The sequence below is a fragment of the Apodemus sylvaticus genome, chromosome 11 (assembly GCF_947179515.1).
Source record: "Apodemus sylvaticus chromosome 11, mApoSyl1.1, whole genome shotgun sequence".
In the NCBI taxonomy this organism is placed as follows: Eukaryota; Metazoa; Chordata; class Mammalia; order Rodentia; family Muridae; genus Apodemus; species Apodemus sylvaticus.
The window spans coordinates 95,792,462-95,814,296 of record NC_067482.1 but is presented as its reverse complement, the minus strand read 5'-3'; the positions used below and the strand labels follow the sequence as shown (position 1 = coordinate 95,814,296).

The 21,835-nt window shown below is 48.4% G+C and overlaps 1 long non-coding RNA gene across 1 annotated transcript; it reads left to right on the top strand.

The window, feature by feature from the left end:
- The first annotated feature begins 4,258 nt into the window (after positions 1 to 4,258).
- Positions 4,259 to 16,360, top strand: LOC127696199 (uncharacterized). Its single transcript, XR_007980201.1, has 4 exons — positions 4,259 to 4,366; positions 10,476 to 11,243; positions 15,852 to 15,988; positions 16,207 to 16,360. It is a non-coding gene; the product is annotated as an uncharacterized LOC127696199 (long non-coding RNA).
- The last annotated feature ends 5,475 nt before the right edge of the window (positions 16,361 to 21,835 follow it).

Genomic DNA, 21,835 nt, shown 5'->3' with positions numbered 1-21,835 from the left:
TCACTCACTCCATCGATGCTCGCTGGTTGTGGGATGCGGATCACTGTCAGGCCGTGATTGGACGCTTGAAAGAGAATGTACCTGTTTTAATTGGTGTGATTTGGAGAAGGACCAAATTATATGAATGTCTTAAAATGAAGTTTGTAGAAATCTTCCTGTTCTGTCATACCACTATTTTTTGAGGATTTTGCACAGTGTAAAATGACATAATCATAGATTGCTATGGTTTAGGCTGTATATACAGTAAGAAAAAAAACTATGGGTTTTAAATGTTTGGGGAAATTCCTATGGAAAAAAGAGAGATATGTAGAAGAGCCTCTAACAAGGTTACTGTGCATGCCCAAGGCTTTTAAGATTTCAGTGTGTAAATTTCCTTTTAGCTTATACAATAAAATAATTTAAAAAAAATTTAGCCTTTTGTCTTTGTACTTTAGTATCTCAAGGAAAATATAATGTATTTGAATGTGAGGTTTTATTCAGAATTAATAAATTTTGTTTCAAATGAAGTAATTTGGTAGAATTTCTACCTGGTTCAAATCAGGAAGAATTAGAAGATTCTCTAATATCTCTAAAGATGCTCTCTAAGAACTGAATCGTGAGTCTGGAGAGATGGCTCGTGGTGAAGAGGACCCAGGTTCTCCTCTCATGGTGGCTCACAACCATCTGTAACTAACTGCAGTATTGCACAGACATACATACAAGCAAAGCATTCACAACAGAAAATGAAATAAATTCATCTAAGAAGCTCCAGGCCATGTAGCCTGGTTTACACAGTGACAAAGAAACTGTCGCAAACAAGGTAGAAAGGTAACAACCTGAAGGTCATCTGTGGAGACACACAGCGTCAGTGCTTTATATGTACAACATGAGACCATAAAAGAGATCCCCTGGGCTGGAGAGATGACTCAGCAGGTGACAGCACTGGCTGCCCTTCCAGACGCCCCAAGTTCAGTCCCCTGCAAACACATGGTGGCTCACAACCATTGCACTGGGATCCAGTGCAATCTTCTGGTGGGCATGAAGACAGCATACTCATATACAGAAGTAAATTGTTTTAAATGATTCATTAGAACATATCTTCAGAATGTTGAGAAAGTTAAGAATTTATTGGAGTACCCCCTCCAAGAAAATGTTTGCACAAAATTCCTAAAAAGTAATTTGGGAGGTAGGCGGAGAGATGACACAATGTGTTGCACTTGAAGAGAACAGGGTTTGGGGTCCATGTTGTCATGGAAACATGGTGGCTCACAAACATCAGAAACTCCAGGTCTGGGCTCTAGCACCCTGTTCTGGCCTCTGCTAGCACCGTGCACATGTGAGTTGCTCATGCATTTATGCAGGCAGAATAGCCATACATAGGAAAGTGTGAACCTAAGACAAAAGTAATTTTAGAATATTGTCATTTTAGACATCGCCAGAAAAAAAGTTAGATATTTGCTAGAGAACAAGCTGTCAGCCAGTGGTACCCCACGATGTCCCCTAGAATGTACCAGTGGAAGGCTTGACAGCATTGACAGCTCCTTAGTTACCAGGTAAGTATGGCCTAGAGGGACAGATGCTTCAAGGCTATGATAGTTCAGGCATGTAATAAGAACTGGGGCTGCAGTACAGCACTACCCCCCACCCCAGCCAGCCGCCTTGTCTCGAGTTCATCCTTGCCTACTTAAAACTGGTCACAGCTGTGCTTGCTGCCTATGGACCTCTCTCACAGAACGGAGAAGGGGGAGTCACGGGACCCCCAACTGAATACCCAGCCAGTTGTATGCCGCTTGGTCCTAACTGCACATGGCCTTTGGGTCTCAAGGAGGACCTACAGTGTGTGCTCTGAGGAAGACTAGGCTCCATCTGTACAGCCATGGGGAAGACATCCATACTGGGTGAAGAAGACATTGCAGTGTGGCTGGATCATGTATCCTCCTGGGAGTAGCCCCTCCTTCAGGCCCTATAAATATGCCTAATAAACTCATTAAGTGTTCAGGAGGCATGGCAGAGAACTGTGGTGAGTCAAACTGCTTTGCCATTGGGACCTTAAAAGGAGGCAGGTATGTGTTACATAGTCTTTCCACCCAAGATGAAAATTCTCATAACAGGAGTGTGATGGCCATTTTAATTGTCAATTTGGCCATATCTAGATTCTTGGAACTTCCATTCATAAGCAGCCATTATTGGATTAGCTCAGTTAAAGTCTATCAAGTCATTCTAGTAAATCCCCTTTATATAGAGATTCATTCTCTTAAGTTCTTCAATTCTAGAACCCTGACTAATACAAGGGGCTATAGAATCAAAAATTATGGGGTTATAGCTCAGCAGTCAAGCATGTTTCACATACATGATGTCCTGAATTTGACCTCAAACATGTATGCTTGTAGACCCCATAACCAAAGGAAAAGAGAACTGAGGTAGAAGCAACTTTAGTGTTGTTTTTTTTTTTTTTTTAGGGCTGAAATATGAGCTGCTCAGGGCTCCCCTAAACCTCTCCCAGGAACCCCCAGAGGCATCAGAGTAGGGGCACTCACGCAGCCAAGGGTTGTCTTGCACTAACAACCTGGGCTAATCTGGGGCTGAATGATTACCGAAAATTCTACTCAATAAAAGAGCTCTGTTGCTGCAAAATAATAAGGGCCAAGAATGAGTAGATTCTCATGGTTGAAGAAATGTAAGCTTAAGCCGGGCAGTGGTGGCGCATGCCTTTAATCCCAGCACTTCGGAGGCAGAGGCAGGTGGATTTCTGAGTTCAAGGCCAACCTGGTCTATAGAGTGAGTTCCAGGACAGCCAGGACTATACAGAGAAAACCTGTCCCCAAAAGAGAGAGAGAGAGAGAGAGAGAGAGAGAGAGAGAGAGAGAGAGAAATGTAAGCATAAATAAGGAAATGTTGACATGTGCAACAGCACATCTGTATCCAGAGGTGAGAGCACATCTGTATCCAGAGGCTGGACCCAAGCCCAGCATTGTTGCAAGCACTGTGTCACCATAACCTTCCTATTGTTTGAAGCTGTCCCTGGTGTTTGGTAAACCTAATCCTTTCCCCCACATATCTGAAGGTTACTGTCGTGGCCCTCTTTCCATGCTATCTACACTGTTCTTACTTGAATGTCATCCTATTGGCTGAGTGTCTCTTAGCTGGTCCCAGGGTGGACCAGGTGTAACCGCACCACTAACATGGGCTTCATGCTTGTTCTATTTCAGACATCTAGCCTACGTTTCTATCCCCAGTGATGACAACTCTCCCTCTTTAGCTCATGGAGGTCAGACTTTGTCATCTACTTCTACTGATGAGGTTTTAAAACCTAAAAGCAGGTTTTACATGTATCCTTTTCAATCTCATTTGACCATTTTAGACATTGCTTCAGATGTCCATGGCCCCAAGATGTCTTTGTACCCAGAGTGTGCAGTCTCCCCCTCCTTCCTCTGCCTTGTCATCCATTGACTGATGCATAAACTTCATGTCCAGATCACCAAATCGAACATCGGCCAGGAGGAACCACTACAAATGCCTGCACAGAGCACCGGGAAGGCTCCTGGTGCTGCGGCTTCTCAAGAGAAGGTCACCACGCTCCTTCATCTTGGCCACAGATCACAACAGGCAAAACCCTGCTAGCTCCATTGACAGGACCAGTGACACCACATGGGCCAGTGTAATAATTCACATGCACCAGGAGGAGATAAGCCCAGGATGAAAGGGGCAGCACAGATGTGGTACAGAGCTGTAATCCTATAACTCAGGAGACTGGGCAGGAGGATCAGAAGTTAAAAGGTAGTTTGGACTATAAAGAGAGATTCAAAGGATAAAATGGCATTCATTCAGGCTGGAGGGGGATAATTCACATCACCTGTGGCACACAGTAAGCACTCAGCCAATACTGTTGATTGTCATTTATCTGGGTCAGTATCCTGTCAATAAGGATGAGGATGAGGAGAGGAGAAAAGAACGGATAACTGTCTCCTTAACAGCACGTTCAATGACCTCCTCCCCTCTAGGGAGATAAAGCCACCCTTAGATGTGTGATAGATTTCAGTTACCCTGAAACTCCAAATGACATAAGAACTGTGCCCGCAGCTCCTCACATCCCTCGATGGGGCCCCATGGTCCCCGCCCATCACCATCTCTGAGGGTCGGTGCCATGGGTCACCAAAGACCAAAAGGGCCAAGGTGTGAGAATAAGACGACCTCCTGCCTCATCCGTCATCCACCCCAGAATTGGGCTGCTGGTTACTCTAGTCTTTGACTTGAGTCTATCTCCTCTCTAGGTCCCTCGGGGAAAAAGGTTTCCAAAAGTTCAGACCTGGTGTGCATGCCTGTAATTCCAGCACTCCAAAGACGGAGGGAAGAGGATTCCAAGTTTGAGACCAACCTGGACTGCACAGTAAGATCCTGATTCTAAATATCAAATGAGAGAAGGAAGGGGGAGGAGCCCAGGCTCAGGGTTCTGGGCGGAGCCCTTCCCTGGCCCCGCCTTGGGCTGCTGGTCTCTTCTGCCACTGGCCAGCTTCACGGAAGGTCCAGGACTCCAGCTCTAAGTCCCACACACCGTGTACAAATCCTCACATGCTCCATACACCTTGTCCTTGCTAGGTCCCCTCTCAATTAGTGTTTTCCATGTTCACTCTTGTCCAGTCCCCTGCCTCACCTTCAGCCCGTAGGTATAGACTCCTGTTGATTCCACTTCTTACGTAGCCACTTCCTCCCTCCAGGCCCACTTATCTAATCTGACTACCATTCAATATCCTAATCTAGTCTTCCACTATGCTGATAGAATGTTCTCTTCCTATAGCAAGTCCTTCCTGAAGCCCCCTGAACAAAAGTCCTAACCTCACCAGGTTGCCCACACTACCACGTCTCTTTGTGAGCTACCAATGTTCCAGCAGCTGGCTGAAACCAGTCCCTTACCCAGGAAAATGTCTCCCCGTTCATTTGCCGCCATCAGCTCCTCTGGAAACTTCCCTGCCACCCACACTGGACCAAGCTGGCCCTCTAGCATCCCAGGATTCCTTGCAAACCCTCTGAAAACATAACACTTAAAATAAAACTAGTCATGGTTTAAAACTGAAATAGACCATACCACACCCTGGCTCATATTTGAGAAGTGCAGTGCTAACTTGGCAGGACTGGAAACTCTGGGAAGTGTGATTAAGTAGGGCAGTAGGTCACTGAGAATGGACCTTCATACATTATATTCTGGACTCTCCCTCTCTGCTTCTGGGTCCACAGTGATTTCAATGGCCTTTAGTACATGGTCCCATAGCAACAAATACCACATCATCCCTACATACTGAGCTTGAATCCTTTGGAACCTTGAACCAAAACAATGTTTCTTCCCTTAAGTTGCTTCTGTCCAGTACTGTCACAGGGACCCCAAACCAACTAATGTGAGAGTACTAACCAGTGATAGTTAGACCCTGTTCTTGTGATGACACCAAGAGGCTCTTAGTATATTTGCTAGTGAAGACCCCAAACCTGAAACTATTCTGTGACTTCCCCCAAGGCCACCAAGCCAGAAGGGAGCGTCCTGCTCTCCCAGACCCAGACAACCACAGAGCCCGACAGTCACACTGCCAGCCACCTCACCTCCTGATGAACCTGTGCTGTTCTCTCTGGGCCTTTGCTCCTTGAGGACAGGGTTCTATCTGGCTCAAGTCTGTCCCCTGGACTCCACATGACATTGAACACAGAGGCAGTCAGGGAAGCAGCAGTGATCTTTCTAGAAGCTGTATTTTGTCTGCCTGCAAATAATGTAAACCTGATCTCAAGCTCTGTCCAAAATTACCCAACCTACAAATTCAGTTACCGACTTGATTCCCCAGGCACTGAGACAACCTCTACCAGCTACCCCAAGCCCGTTGGGCTTCAGTGCTGGTTGTTTTGGGTTTGTATGAACAGCAGGAACACTCTGGATGGGGTTGGAGATCACAGTCTTTACTGACATACTGTCTCAGGGCCCACACCATCAGTTTTCTGGTTATAAAAGCACACAGCTCACACTGGTGTGGTGGTGCAGGCCTAGAATAGCAGCACTCAGGCCATGGAGGAGAAGTTGTCCTGGGACAGGAAGATTTCAAATGCTATAGGCTAGCCTGGATTACACAGTGAGATCCTGTCCCAAGACAGCAAAAATGAACATCAAAACCCCTGGATGTGTTGGCTAGTTTTATATCAACTTGACACAAACTAGTCAACTGGGAAGAGAGAACCTCACTGGAAAAAAATGCCTCTGGGCCTAGACTGGCCTGTGGGCAAGCTTGTGGGACATTTTCTTGTTTGAGATTGATGTGAGGGGCCCCAGCCCACTGTGGGCAGTACCATCCTCTAGGCTGGTAGTCATGGGTTCTATAAGAAGGCAGGCTGAACAAACCATGAGGAGCAAGCCAGTAAGCAGCATTCTCCCACGGCCTCTGCATCAGCTCCTGCCTCCAGGATCCTGCCCTGATTCCACCCCCACCCCCACCCCACTGATGGACTGTGAGGTAGAACTATAAGTTTTCCCACCAAGTTGCTTTTGGTAATGGTATTTTATGACAGCAACAGAAACACCAGGACACCCACTCTGTACCAGTTCTCCAGAACTAGGTACCATCCGTTCAGACTGGTCTTCAGAGGGTGCCCTGAGGGCTACTCATGGGAAATCAGTTAGGACACTTCTTAGTCCCTGTCCCAGCCGAGCAGGGCTCACAGATATCCAGTTCTTGGATCCCCAAAGCTTGAGATTCCTCAAGGTGGGTATCGGTAGGTCTGATAACAGAGCCATTCATTAAACTCTAGTTGACACCCGTGGGTACCCAAAGGTGACTGCACAGACCGCTGAAACCCATTGGCTCCCAGCACCTTAAAGTTACGTTCCCACTCCTCTGCTATTCCAAGGGACTTCCTTCTGCATTTGTGCTGGCAATCCAGGCAAGCAGAGTGAGGGCTGCCCCTGACTTTGCCATTCTGAAACTGGGGCTTTCCATCCTGACCCTAGAATCCCAGTCTCAGCAAGATCCTGCCAGAGTGGCTCCCGTGCCAGCAGGAGGGAGCCGTCTCACCCAGCGGCCCTTACCTGCTGTCTGTTTTTATTCTGACTCACAGAGGACCCAAGCCTTGCCCCACCCCCAGGTCCTCACCCATCTATTCCCCTGTATGTATGACACCACCTATGTTTGACCATGTCTGAGTCCCCAGGCCTATGGGACATTGGTTAGAGCAAGGAAGACGGCGATGTCTCTAGTGTCTTCATTCAATATTTGAAGTGTAGATTTTGGAAAGAAAATGTCCCTGACTCCACTCACACTGAAATCCAGGCACTTCTTTCCTGCCCCAGGGTTGTTTTTGTTTTGTGGCTAAAGACTGACATCTGTGAGGCAGCCAGGACTACACTGGTCCTGTGTCACAGACACCTGTTGAAAGGATACATTCAGGATAGAAAATCTGGACACAGCCCATCAGGGACAGCTGGTATTTATCTGCTATCAGATTCAACCAACGAGAAAACAGGAAAAGGGTTGGCAGCCCAGGACCATGGGGGCTGGAACAGAAAAGGTAGCCTGCGAGGTTGCAAGTGCAGTTGGAGGACTGTAGAGAACCTACTTGTGCTCTACTGAGAGAGTATTGGCCACCACGGTGCCCATCCCCACTGGGCTGACTCTTCCCAAGCACTTCCATAATGACGATGTTAGACAATCTGCCAGTGCAGTGTGGGATCCTGAAAGAAAGGGCATGAGCTACTGTTTTATAATCAACATGTGGCAGGGAGGGAACTCAGAGCAGGCCTGGCTGCAGCCCATACCCACATCAGAGGCAACTTGCAGACCCTGCTGCGTCATGGCTGCTGCGTCACGGATTCCTACGTCCTGGGCCCATGAGCAGGCACCTGCCCCAGGACAGAAAGGATCCTGAGCCTTCGGTAATGTGAGTTTGGCCTGGATGCTGCTTCCAGAGGAGAGAGGGGAGGAGCCACATTGCCACACCGGAAGCCTGCCATGTCCCATTGAGACCACAGACCAGTCTGTAAAATGGAGTACTAAGAAAATCACCCAAAAGCTTTCCTAGGTGGGCTCGTAAGCAAGACCTCATTGTCTTATGTGACGTACTTTACAAATTGGTTGTTCCCAGCTCTCGAGATTGAGAATTCCAAGAGAAGTTTCCAGTGGACTCCGTGTGTGGCAAAAGCCACCCCTCCCTTGTAGATACTGTCTTCCTAGTGCTGGCTCCCCACAAGCGGGAAGGCAGAAAGGACTCCCAGGCCTCTTTCATTAGGACACTAATCCTATCTTGAGGACTCTGCCCTTCCAGTGTTATCCACCCCTGAAGCCTCAGCTGCTAACAGGAGCCTGGTTTAGGTTTCTCTATGAATTTGGAAGAACAGGAGCATTGGGACCACAGAGCTCGTGTCACACACGTAGCATGACATTCGGAAATGCTGAGAGCTCGGTGTCACTGTAGAAGACACTGTTCCACTAAGTTGATTTGACAGAAGCCAAGCCGGAGGCACCAGCATGCCAGCTGTTTGTGACCAGGGTGGCCCGGAGGGGCAAGGAAGGAGCAGGGTCAGCATTTCTGGAATCCAGAGGCACACCTAAGAACAGGCCTAGGCACTTCCAAGCTGAGTGAGCCTTGACAACCTCCCTGCACTCTGTCTTAGCTGTCTGTGGGTGTACCCGATGCTGGGTCAACCTAAAGGTGATAAGGCCTCAGTGTGGGAGAGTGTGCTCAGCCCCAGACCATCCTTGGAAATGAATCCCAACAAGACCTCCATACATGGACTCATTTGCATGTTATCAGACACCTATTGTGTGCCACATGGTAAAGCACAGTCCCTATGCAGAGGGCATACTTCAGGGCTTGCCAAACCCTGCTGCCTGGCCAGCCCAGGGAGGTTGTCCTTCTCTTCCTGAGAGCTGCGTCTCAAACCTTCATTTATTTACATGGCTCAGCTTTTTCAGAATAAATTATGAACATCATCAATCACAAGCCTAACTTAACTCCATCTCTTCCCTGATCACACACCGTCCTTACACCTAAGAGAGGCAACAACTCCTGCATTCCAACTGAAGCCTGGTCTCCCAAGCTTGAATAGAAAGGCATCTTTTAGCAGACCTGTTATGTCTGCAGGAGGACCATGCGTCCCATTTGGCTCTGTGTTCATTTGAATCTAACCTGTTCTCCATTCCTACTCACTGATTGCTTTAAGACACCAGTCAGTGCCATTTGCACCAGGGAGCCAGGCCTGCACACAGGCAGCTCCACAGCCTTCTGTGCACAGACCCTGCCAGAAGAGAGTTGGTCTCCCAGAAGCACAGACACAAGCTTACAGACCCACAGGAGGGACAAGCTCCAGCCAGAGACAGCAAGACCAACTGCCGCAGACCAATCTCAGCTGCTGGATAACCAGGATTCTTTGGTCCAGGAAGGCACAGGTCCAGCGGAAAATGACACACAGACACTGAAGTGGTTTTTGGATCTGAATGTGTTATTTTGGGTATCCCCTGGTCCAGTCAAGTTAACATCTCAAATTAAGCATCACATTCATCTGTCAAAGCTTCAGTTTTCTTGGGCAATAAAGGGTGTTTGCCCATCATCTGGTTGGCCAATTGGTGCATGTGGTTAAACTGCTTCTTCATCGTGGCCCCGCTGTCGCTAGCCCGGAAGTTGGGGAAGGACGGCTCCTGAGTCTAACCAACCAGGCGAAGATGGCGGCATTGCAGAACTTGGGAAGCTGCCTAGCCCTGGCTGTCCTCCCAAGAGCACCTCCGCCTAGTCTGCCTGCCACATTCTTCTCTGTGCCATGCCCAGGGCTGCCCTAGGCCCCCTGGCGATTTAGCTCCGGCTGCAGCCCCTAACCCCAGCCTGGTGAACCAACCCAGGAGCCTCTGTGTGTGAAAAGTATAAACTGTATCCTAAATCACACCTGGATAAATTAAGAATGTTGTTTTGGTCAAAGACTCCCTAGGTGGGGTCTGCAAGACAAAAGCAGTTCCTCACAAGCTTCCATTGAGGCAGCTCTGAGCTCTGCACCAACTCAAATGTAAATTCTTTCTAGCTTGCCCAACACTCACTTGTTCAGCAAGGGCATTGTATAAGGTTCTTCAGATGTAAGTATCTTCTAGTCTGGGCCTATTGTTTCAAATACACCTGTCCTGCAAGGGTGACTAAAAAACAAAAGGAACCTGTATTTTTAGAATTCCTGGAAAATTCTACTGTCTGCTATTAATGCTTTTTATACCATATTTGGAGCCATACTTCATATATATCCTGTTGAGAGGTAAATGTAATTACATAAACAATTAGAGCAAAGCGTTGCAGAATTGTTTGGCTACAAGATGGATTCTTTCACTTCCTAATTTACTTGGTTTTTCTAGGTCCCGGCTACTAGGAAGGAGGAGAGTTTTAGAAGTATAGTAAATTGCCAAGTGAGATTTTCGGCTTCTAAATAGAGAGAGGTGTTCTGCAAAGCCCCAAGAAACATTTCTTGCCTCAGTCTGTAAAATTTTGTTTTACAGATCTCACTGGGGCCACTGCAGCAACCAACTAACACTAGTGATAACCAGATGGTGAAAGGCAAGCACAAGAACCCTACCAACAGAAACCAAGGCTACTTGGCAACATCAGAACCCAGTTCTCCCACCACAGCAAGTCTCAGATATCCCCAACACACCGGAAAAGCAAGAGTTGGATTTAAAATCATATCTCATGATGCTGATAGAGGGCTTCAAGAAGGACTTAAATAACTCCCTTAAAGAAACACAGGAGAACATGGGTCAAATAGGTAAAAGCCCTTAAAAAGGAAACACAAAAATCCCTTAAAGAATTACAGGAAAACACAAACAAGGGAAGGAACTGAACAAAACCATCCAGGATCTAAAAATGGAAGTAGAAACAATGAAGAAACCACAAAGGGAGACAACTCTGGAGATAGAAAACCTTGGAAAGAAATCAGGACTCACAGATGCCTAGTCTCGTGCTGACTTGACACAAGCTAGAGTCTTCTTGGAAGAAGAAACTTCAACTGAGAACCTGATCCCACTAGACTGACTAATGGGCAAGCCTACGGTACATTTTCTTGATTCATGGTTGCTGTGGGAGGACCTAGACCACTGTGGGTGGTGCTACCCCCTACGTAGGAAGTCCGCATGACAAGAGAAAGCAGGCTGAGCGAACTGAGGAGCAAGCCGGTACACAGCAGCCCTCCGCGGCCTCCGCGTCAGCCCTGGCTCCAGGTTCCTGCTTTGAATTTATGTCTGACTTCCCGGGATGCCACATTACAAACAGTAAGTGGAAACTAACTCTTTCCTCCCCAAATTGCTTTGGTCATGGTGTTTCATCGCAGCAACAGAAACTGTTAAGATACTAGCTAGCCCAGACACTGAGCTCCAGGTTCAGCAGGAGGCTTTGTCTCTAAGGTAGAGAAACGATTGGGGAAGATACTTGACATCCACTTTGGTCCTCCACGTGCACACACCCAGATGAGCAGATAGATATGCATGTGGCACGCACACAGACAATAAATAAATAAATAAATAAATAAATAAATAAATAAATAAATAAATAAATAAATGCAATGGGAGAGAGACAATAGGAATCTGCCTTAGGCAGCTTGCTCAGAAGCCCATAGCAGACCTACTCAAACCAAGACCCACGCCGTCCACACGCTATGGGCTCCCTTGAGCCTGAGCACTGCGTTATTGAATTATTGTACAAGAGATAGGTTATGTTCCCAGAGATAAAGAAGGAGACCTAGACCTCAAGGCTAGGACCCACTCTTATTCCCTGCTCTGCACCCAAGTTCTGGGGTCTCCCCAGAAAAGCATTCTGTGGGCAGAGCATCAGGGCACCACCCCAAGCTCCTCGTGGGGTCTTACCCTGATTTCACGGAGTAGAGACCTGCAGTAATGGTCTCTCCCATGGGCAAAGGAGATCCTCACAGTGCCAGGATGCAAGTCCCAAGGAGAGCAAACTCACTGGTAGCTACAGACGGCTATGCTCACTTGAGCAGCCCTCAGGAAGCTGTCACTGAAGTGTCCCCCAGAGCCACATTCTAAGAGGTGCCGCCTCAGAGTTAATGGCAAAGATGGCCTCCTGCCCTCCCACACAAAAGCTGCAACATGCGACCATCACCATGCCTTCGAATAGTTCTGAAGAGCTCAAATTCCAACTGACCAGCAATTCAGAGAGGCTGCCCGGCTGCTACCCGCCCCAGCTGTGGCCTGCATGTCTTGGTGGACTAATTGTATACATCCCAGCATGCTTGCGAGGGAATGGCATTTGTAGAACCATTACCAAGAAGCAGAGACTTAGGGCTACCTGAGGTGTTCTGCAGGCTCTGCTCATCTGGCCCCCACTTTAAGGAAACCTTTCTTCCTGGTATCCATCAGATTGCCAGCCTACCTCCACTTCCGAGAGGCAGAGACCCTATTGGTAGAGACCCTTTAGGGTGGGGGAAACGTGTGTGAGTCAAGCCATAGGCACTGCAGACTGGTCCAGAAGTGGGGTTTGGCCCAGGCTCCTCCAATCACAGGAAGCTGATGTCAAGGTTGATGGGTGAAAAGGAGAGCCTGAAGCATGGCTAAAGACTCTCTTGTCTAGATTTAAGACAGAGAGCAGCAAAGCCTTTACGTCACCCTTGCGGGCGGCCGGGCAACAGTCCCATTGTCCTCAGGGCCCATTGCATGCTTGCCCTGGGTACTGGGAGTTTAACCACTACCTAGAGTCTTTGAGTAAATGAATGTATGCATGGGGTATATAGGTTCTTGGTGGAGCACTTGCAGCCAGATTTTCTGGAGTGATGCATGAAACCACCTGCATATTTTATGAGAGCTTCCTTTGACACGGAGTGGGTAGGGCGGGCTGGGAACATGTTGGCCTATGGGTTAAATGAGTTAGAAGCTGTTGTCTAGCTCACAAATTAAAACACAGCCACAGGACACCGAATTCAAGCTGAAAACAGCATCATTGGCCCAATCTGAGAAACATACCTGCATGTTCCCAAAGCTAAAAGGTCCCAGACTCTGTACTCAGAAGCCTGAAGCCCAGTGGCCGTCAGCAGCCTTAGGTCCAGCAGGGAACGGTGACACAGTGACCCACCCAAGTAAACCTTCAGCTTACATCTGTCTGCGGCCCAGCGGGATTTTCCAGCCAAGCATGTGCAGTCCTCCCTGTTCCTTCGTCCTCTGCCAACCCACACTGAGAGTGAGGGATTCCTAAGGTGTCTGCTGTATCAGCTCTTGGGGCTCGACCAGCTGCAGTTGGGGGGTGGCTGGCAAGGTGTCCACTGTGCTCTGTCCCTGCCCCCCCTCCCCGCCCCCAGTTTTCCTTTTTCCTAGCCCTGCATAGCCTCAGTCTAGCTTTGAACCTGGCTCTCCTCCCTGGCCCAGACTGGTGCCACCCTGTTACTTACATAAGGACATGTAAGGAGGAGAAACTAAAAACAGACGTGTGCAGTGGAAGCTTCAAGGCAGGCTTGTTGGAGTTGGGAGGGGTCTCAGAAACCTCTCCCATTTAAGCCCTACTGTTCCGTGGGGACCACCTCACTAGAGACGCAAAGGGGTAGCTGAAGGCCACCCACCTCTGGGGACTTCACTGGAACAGAATCCTCCTTGGTGGCTGGGCTGAGAGTTTAGCAGAAGAGGGACCATTCGGAATCTTTATCTCCAGAGGGCAAGAGCCATCCTGTTCCCTGTCACTAGAGCTGCGAGGAGGAGGCGGGGTTGAGAGGGAGGAACAGGACAGCCTCTCAAGAAGGCAGTGAGGCCCCTCCCCCTGCCTTTCTCTCCGCTCTCGGTGCTCTGCACAGTGAACTTTCCTGGAAGTTGGAGAAGTGCTGCCGCCTTGGGTGCGGAATCAATGCACAGTCTCCCAGACATCCTGCCCCGCTCTGCCCCCGCCTCACGTATTTTTCTCCGTATGTTAAGTGGGATGAGTGGCGAGGGTCCCCTCCTAGGCCGGGGACTCCACCTGAGTGTTTTTGGCCTTCAACCACGTCCAGGCTGTCGCTCTGGTCTGCAGCGCTCTAAGAGTAGTTTTGGGACCAGCAGCAGCCTCATCCTGGGACTCCAGGATCAGTCTCTTGGGCTTCTGATGGCCCCTGGTCACCCTCTGCTCTTCCCTTGCAGCTGTTTGAGAGTGTAAACTGGGCCCCTGAGGTAAACAGCAGGGCTTCCTGCTGATTACTGATTATTGACTGGTAAACCTGTTCCTACAGGCAGCGCCCGGCTTAATAGAAATGGTCTTTCTTGGACCCTGACTGCTAATGATACAGAAACTGAGCCAAATGTCCTCAAAGGAGCAGGTTAGATTACATCCTGAGCTGTTCACAGTGGAGAGGTAAAGTCACTGGCTCTGGTGGCCAGGCCGTCTGAGGGGTAGGACAGAGCTGGCCATGGCCTTCAGATGTCCCCCACAGGCCGAGTAAACACTTGGCCAATGTGTTGCTACTCATTGAAGATAGTCACTCCACAGGGGGAAGCTACTAGAAATGTTGATTTTAAGACAGGCAGTCTGTGACTTTTTCCTCCAGAATAGCCTGTGGTTTGTGTGCTGTGTGCTTGGCTTCGGTTTCATTAGCACATGGTTATCATACAGAGGAAGGGGATTTCGTCAGGACGTGGAGATACATAACATACCTTCATCACGCCCCCTCCCACCTTTCCCCTTCCCCCTGCCACACCCTAGACATTATATGTACATATAAATTAGGGAGCTGGGGCTCAGCAGTTAAATACACATGCTGCTTTGCGGGGTGGGGGTGTTGGTTCCAAGCACCCCACCGAGACTCACAACCCACTGTAACCCCAGTTGCAGGCACTCACACTCTCTTCTGGCCTCCAGACACAAGCATGTAGGCGGTGCACAAACATTCATGCACACCAGCTCACTGGTGTGATTATAAAAATCTTTTATAAATAATACTTTCTTGGCTTCTATCTTAGTTAGGGTTTCTATTACTGCAACAAAACACCATGGCCAACAGCAAGTCTGGGAGGAAAGGGCTTATTAGGGTTACACTTCCACACTGTCTTTAAACTATTGAAGAAAGTCAGGACAGGAACTCAAACAGGGCAGACCGGGAGGCAGGAGCTGATGCAGAGGCCATGGAGGGATGCTGCTTACTGGCTCGCTCCTCATGGCTTGCTCAGCCTAACTTCTTATAGAACCCAGGACCACCAGCCCTGGGATGGCTCCACCCACAATGGGCTGGGCCCTCCCTCACTGATCACTAATTGAGAAAATGCATTACAGCCCAGATCTCACAGGCATTTCCTCAAATGAGGATTTCTCCTCTCTGATGACTCTAGATTGTGTCAAATTGACACAAAACCAGTCAGTACAGCCTCTTTCCTTTCTTCCTTTCCCTCTCTCCCCTCATCTCTCTCTCTCTCTCTCTTTCTCTTTCTCTCTCTCTCTCTCTCTCTCTCTCTCTCTCTCTCTCTCAACTGGAGACAGACCAGGCTGGTTTAAGACTCCAGATTGGACCCCCTTCCTTGGCTTCTTAAGTACTGTGATCCTAAACTCCTACAACCACACCCAACTCAAAATATAAAATATTCTTTAAATAATAGTGTTTGCAGGAAAACTTTATTTTATGTATTTATGTATTTATTTAATATATTTGAGACAGGGTTTCTCTGTATAGACCTGGCTGTCTTGGAACTCACTCTGTAGACCAGACTGGCCTGGAACTCACAAGATCCACCTCTCTCTGCCTCCCAAGTACTGGGATTAAAGGCATGCACTCCCATACCTCCCACCAACAGGAAGACTTAATACATGTCTGTCTCTATAATGTGTACTCTACACCACTGATAACCTAGTAACAAAGACCCAGTGCCAACATTTAGCTTGGGTCCATGCTGTTCCTACCTTGGCTGTCTATTTTGTAGACCACAACCTTGGAGCCATGCTGTTCCTACCCCAGGTTCAGAGATGGTGGAGTTCAGATCAGACAGAGAAGACATCTGGGCCAGCTATCGCTCCTCGGTGTCTTTCCCCAGGACCTCCCACCTGCTTATGAGCCAAGGTAAGCAGGGGCTAGAGACTGGGGGGGAGGGGGGAGGCTTCCTGGCGTTGGGGGAGGGGACTGACTCATTGTGAGGAAGGGTATTGGGGGTATGTGAGGAAGAGTATGGGGGGGCGCAGTGTGGAGAGGGTGGGAGAGGGTTTAACAGAACAAGTGTTTGTGGCTATGGCTGTGTTGTCTGTTGAGACTTGCAAAAAACTTCATCTCTATCCAAACAGCTCCACCTAGGAGTGAGTCCTGGGGGAGAATCAGAAGGGCTGTCGTGAGCTGAGCAGAGGGCGGTCTGAAGCCATCACTCCCCATCCGGGTCTTGCTGCGCCTCCCAGACAGCATGCTTCTAACACACACAGACACTACAATCATAAGAGGGAACCGGACGCAGGGGTGGGGTGGGGTGGGGTGGGGGGAAGGCTGGGGAGACAGCTGGGGGGAGAGGGGCGGGGTCTGGAGAGGCTGCTCCCTCCCGAGCTAGGTGAGCTCCTGCTCTTCAGCCCCCAGCCCCCCGGCAGCTCACGACCATCTTTAACTCCAGTTCCAGGGGAGCCAGTGCCCTCGTTTGGCCTCTGCGATCGATCGATGGCCAGGCAGTACACAGACAGAAATGCAGGTAGAACAATAAGTAAATAAGTCTTTAAAATTTTTAAAGAGAAGTTACAATCTCAGAACTTCTGGAATGGGAGACTGGATGTGAACAGCAGCTGAAACATGGCCATGCGCAATGCCTGAGGTGCCCACGTGTGGAAAATCAATATCATCTGTCTGAGGAAGATGTGATTCCAAAAAATAGGAGTGGATCATGGAGCTGTGAGGAGCCGAGTTGGGGGCCACCTGAGACACAGGGCTGGGGCAACATCTGGAGTCCAAGCCAGCTCAAAACCAAAACCAAATAAATAAAGAAATCCCAAGATGTGTCTTCTGGTCCCTCCGCACTCTCCACCCACAGGCAGGGAATAAGAAAGTATGACTGAGGCACTTTGGGGCAGATGGAGTTCAACCTGGAGAAGCAGCACAAGGAAGGAACCTAGGAGACCAGTCCTGCCATCCAAACCCTGGGGCGGGCACAGAGATGGAGAGCTGATGGGGTAGCTTTCTTCACCCGAGAAACAGGCAGGCAGCATAGACTGGGAACACGGCTCAGCTGGTAGACCTGGCCCTACCGTGTGCTCAGTCCTCGGCCCACATAAAACTGAGCACAGGTCATCTCCGAACTCAGGAAGGGGAGAAGGCAGAAAGAAGCATGGGTTTGGGGTCAGGGGCTGGAGACCTGCTCAGGCAAGGTCAGATCCCCAGTGCCCACATTAAAAACAAACAAACAAAAAAACCTCAAAAACAGGCACACCCCCAGTGCACCTGTAATTCCACACCCAGGGACAGAATCGCTGCTGAGCGCCAGACTTAGGGAGAGACACTGATTCACAAACTAAGGTGGAAAGGGACAGGAGAAAATACTAAAGTCCATCTCTAGCCTACACACACATACATACACACACATACATACACACACATACACACATTACACACACACATACACACATACATACACATATATACATACATAAACATACATACATACTTACATATACATACATTCACATGCATACTTTCATACACACACACACACGCACACATACATATATACTCACATATATACATTCACACACTCATGACAACTCACATACAAACACACACAACAGACAGACAGACAGACGCACACACACACACACACAGAGGGAGAGAGACAGGGAGAGACAGAGGGAGATTAACTCAAGGTCATCTTCAGCTATATAGCAAGTTCCAAACCAGCCTGGTATACTGAGATCTATGAGACCTTTTTTCAAAGATATAAGATAAAATAAATAAAAATGAAGACTCATGAACAGGGCTGGAGAGATGGCTCAGTGGTTAAGACTGCTCTTCCAGTGGTCCTGAGTTCAATTCCCAGCAACCACAGGGTGGCTCACGACCATCTGTAATGGGATATGATGCCCTCTTCTGGTGTGTCTGTCTGAAGACAGTCACTGGGTACTCACATACATAAAATAAATAAATAAATCTTAACAAAAAAGATTCATGAGCAATTAATAAATCAAGGAGACAAATGCTCCCTGGTATAAAGTACTCAATAAATAAAGTCAAGTCGCCTAAGCAGGAAAGCACGGGGCTGCAGAGACTGGTCCGAAGGCCTGGGGCTTGTACTGAGCAGGCGGGAGATGGGGCAGGGAAGAGAAGGAACCGGCAGAAGACATTGCTTCTCAGGAGGAGGGGAGGAGGCTTTAGGCGGAGGTACAAATTAGTGAGGCATTCATTCATGGGAAATCAAAAAAGCTCTGGATCCAGGTTTGATGGCACATGCCTGTCATCCCAGTATGGACGGGCCTACACAGAGCAGGCCTGGCACATTATGGGATCTATAATGTGCCACCTGCTGCCTTTGCAGTCCCTTTGTCAACCTCAAGTACATGCAATACTGTCACCATTTTTTAAGAGATTTATCTATTTATTTATGTAAGTACACTGTAGCTGTCTTCAGACAGACCAGAAAAGGGTGTCTCATTACAGATGGTTGTGAGCCACCGTGTGGTTGCTGGGATTTGAACTCAGAACCTTCGGAAGAGCAGTTGGTGATCTTAACCACTGAGTCATCTCTCCAGCCCTACTGTCTCCATTTTACAAATGGAAGATCTGAGGCACGAGAGAGGCAGACTCAGGCTATAAGCTGCATCCACCCCAGGACTTACAGTTGCCATCCTCTGTCTTGAAGGCCTCAATCGAGGTCCATGCTGGAAGAGCGCCGAGCCAGCCTGGTTCCCAGGACCTCAGGGTCCTGTGCACAAGTGGAGTCGGAGAGTAGAGGAGACTGTGACAGGAAGAGGAGCAGATTCTTTGAGTTTGAGTGAAATGAGATTGTCACAGGCCATTCAGGAGAACCGGAAGCCTTGCATCTAAGGGGGTGTGGTTCATAGGGGTGGCCCTGCCCTGAGTGTGTTTATGTGTGAGTATATGTGTGTGAGTATATTGTGTATTGTGTGTGAAAGTGTGGATGCTATGTTTGTGTGTGTGCATATGTGTGTAAATGTGTATGTGCACGTAAGTGTATTGTGTGAGTGTCATGTGTGCAAGGGTGTATGAGAATGAGTGTGTAAATGTGCGTTTGTGTGTGAGTGTATTATGGGCATGTGTGTAAGTATAGATGTGTGTATATGTGTGTGTATGTGTGTGAGAGTGTATGTGAGAGAGAGTGTGTAGATGTGTGCGTGTGTGTGTGTGAGAGAGAGAGAGAGAGAGAGAGAGTGTGTGTGAGTATATGTGTGCATATATGTGAGAGAGAGAGAGAGAAAGAGAGCGAGAACTCTATGCTTAGGAGGACACAGCCTGGATGAGGTGCTAATCCTGAGTCTAGCTGCTGCAGTGTGAGCACAGTTGCTGTACCAGCCAGTGTGTGTCACCAAGAGGCAAGCACTCCTAAAACCCCCTTCTCCATTCCAGAGAGAGTGCCAGTGTCTGTACAGCCACCTGTGGCCTGAACAAAGCCAGTCCATCCGCCGTTCCTGAAAGCCTGCCTGCTCTCTGGAATCCAGGCATTTGGGTGCTGCATCTGCATCTGCTGCTCCTGTGTGCCTTTGCAAGTCTGCTGCACTTTTTAAACAATAGTAAACAAGGTGTCCAAGAATGCAAAAGAAATTCTGCAATAGCAGTGCTGGGATCAGACAGTGGGAGAACTCAAATCTGTAAGAGTAACTTGCACACCAGGCCGCCAATTAAAAGCTTAGAAACACAACTGGGCAGTGGTGGCACATGCCTTTAATCCCAGCACTCTGGGAGGCAGAAGCAGAGGGATCTCTGAGTTCGATGCCAGCCTGGTCTACAGAGAGAGTTCCAGGACAGCCAGGGCTACACAGAGAAACCCCGTTTCACTTTTCTCCTGCCACCACGGAGGCAGAGGCTCTGGCTCCAGGCTCAGGTGCGGTCAAGACTTGGCATCCATGGGCTCATCACAGTTGGATTCGAGCACACAGAGGTGGGCTTGGCGCTTGCTGTGGGCATCAAGCTCAGGGAGGCACTTTGTGCCGAGCACAGATCAACCTGATTAAGACTGATGACAACAAGAAGTCAGGGGGGTGGGTAGGCCTCTGCAAAACTGACTGAGAAGGGGAGCCTGGAAAAGTGGCTGTGTAGTGATTAAGGACTGTGACAAAGAACCTCAAGCCAAGGCGGCGGTCATCGAGGAGTACTTCGAATGCAAGAAATGAATAAATAAAATTTTGGCTCATTAAAAAAAAAAAAAAAGAAAAAGAAAAAGAAATCCTGTTTCAAAAAAAAAAGGAAAAAAGGAAAAAAGAAAAGGAAAAAGCAGAGAGAGAGAGAGAGAGAGAGAGAGAGAGAGAGAGAGCAGAAGAACCTTCAGGAGCTATAGTGCCTCCGCCCTCCAGGGATAACCCTGGGAATGAAACCCTCTCCTTCTTCCTTGACTTTTAACAGTCAACCACATGGTTATCCTATGCTAGGCCTGAGCGCTACCCATCTAAAGTTAGACATTAAAAGCAACACCCAAGAAAACGGACACAGGTATGAATGCCAGTCACAAAGCCAGAATAAAACAGGCTAATGGGCACATGGGAACCCATTGACCCCAATGAATAATTAAAGGACACTAAATAAAACAATAATGAGCTAGCATTCCGTGTATCAAATTGTCAAACCTTTCCCCCCTAGTGAAAGATGATTCTCGGGAATCTAGGGATCACAAAGGCGTTTTTTAGGCAGTTGGGGTTTTTTGTTTGTTTTAAGTGGAGGGCTTAGTTCTGAATACTATTTATGAGAATGAATGTCCACTGTTTTCAGGGGCCAGTCTGGCACACACTTTTGACAAGTCACAAAGACCAGAGCACAAGGAAAGGAGCAAAAGTTGTCATTGCTGCAGAAACAGAGCTGTCTGCCCCTAACGTCTGCTGTTAGATCAGTTCATGGGGCATGGTTGGCTCGACAGACCAGAACAGCAGTCACAGAGTAACATGTGGTTAGCAGACAGTATGCAAACACATGCTCGCACTCGAGCACAAGCTTGAAAGACTTATGCCAACTTTTAGCCATCCACACCTCCGACTACAACAAATACAGTTGCATTCTTATTTTTATTTCTGTTTTCTAGTACATTCCTACCAAAGACATATTTAGATTTGTCAAAAGGGATAAGTAATTTTTTAATTACATAATTTTTTTGGGGGGGACAAAGTTGAATAATTTTTTTTTCTGGGAGGGATGATCTACATATTGGAGTAATGAAACCAGATTACCCCTGACTAGATCTTCCACCTCATTTTTGACTAACGGATGGAATTTTCTTCATTTTCTTCATTTCATACTGCTGAGCTGAGAAGGGGTGGGTGTGGAGCTAGGGAAGAAGAAGGTCCAGAGGTCAAAGGAATGCTCCGACTCTGAAGTCTAGTTCCACTTAGCCAGTGACTTGGGACCACATCGCTACCACAGGCCTGTGTGCACTACTCTAAAGAGAGAGAGAGAGAGAGAGAGAGAGAGAGAGAGAGAGAGAGAGAGAGAGAGGAATCCTGGTACTGACCCCAGGGTGGCTGCGAGGTTTAATGAAAGACTGCCAAGGGGGGCAGACTGCAGTGTCTGAACAGCAATGGCTTCCATGGGCCCATCTGACCCAGCCTGGGAGGGAGGCTGGGGACAGAAGCTGACTCCAGAGCTGTGCCTCCTTCAGGGCCTTCCTGGACTCTCAGCTGATTGGAAGCCAGTTGATTGTGGCTTCTGACCCCCATGCCTTCTTCATCTCTCAACCCTTCTTCTGACAGAACTGCTTGTGGCCTGAGGCCCATCTCAAGGCAG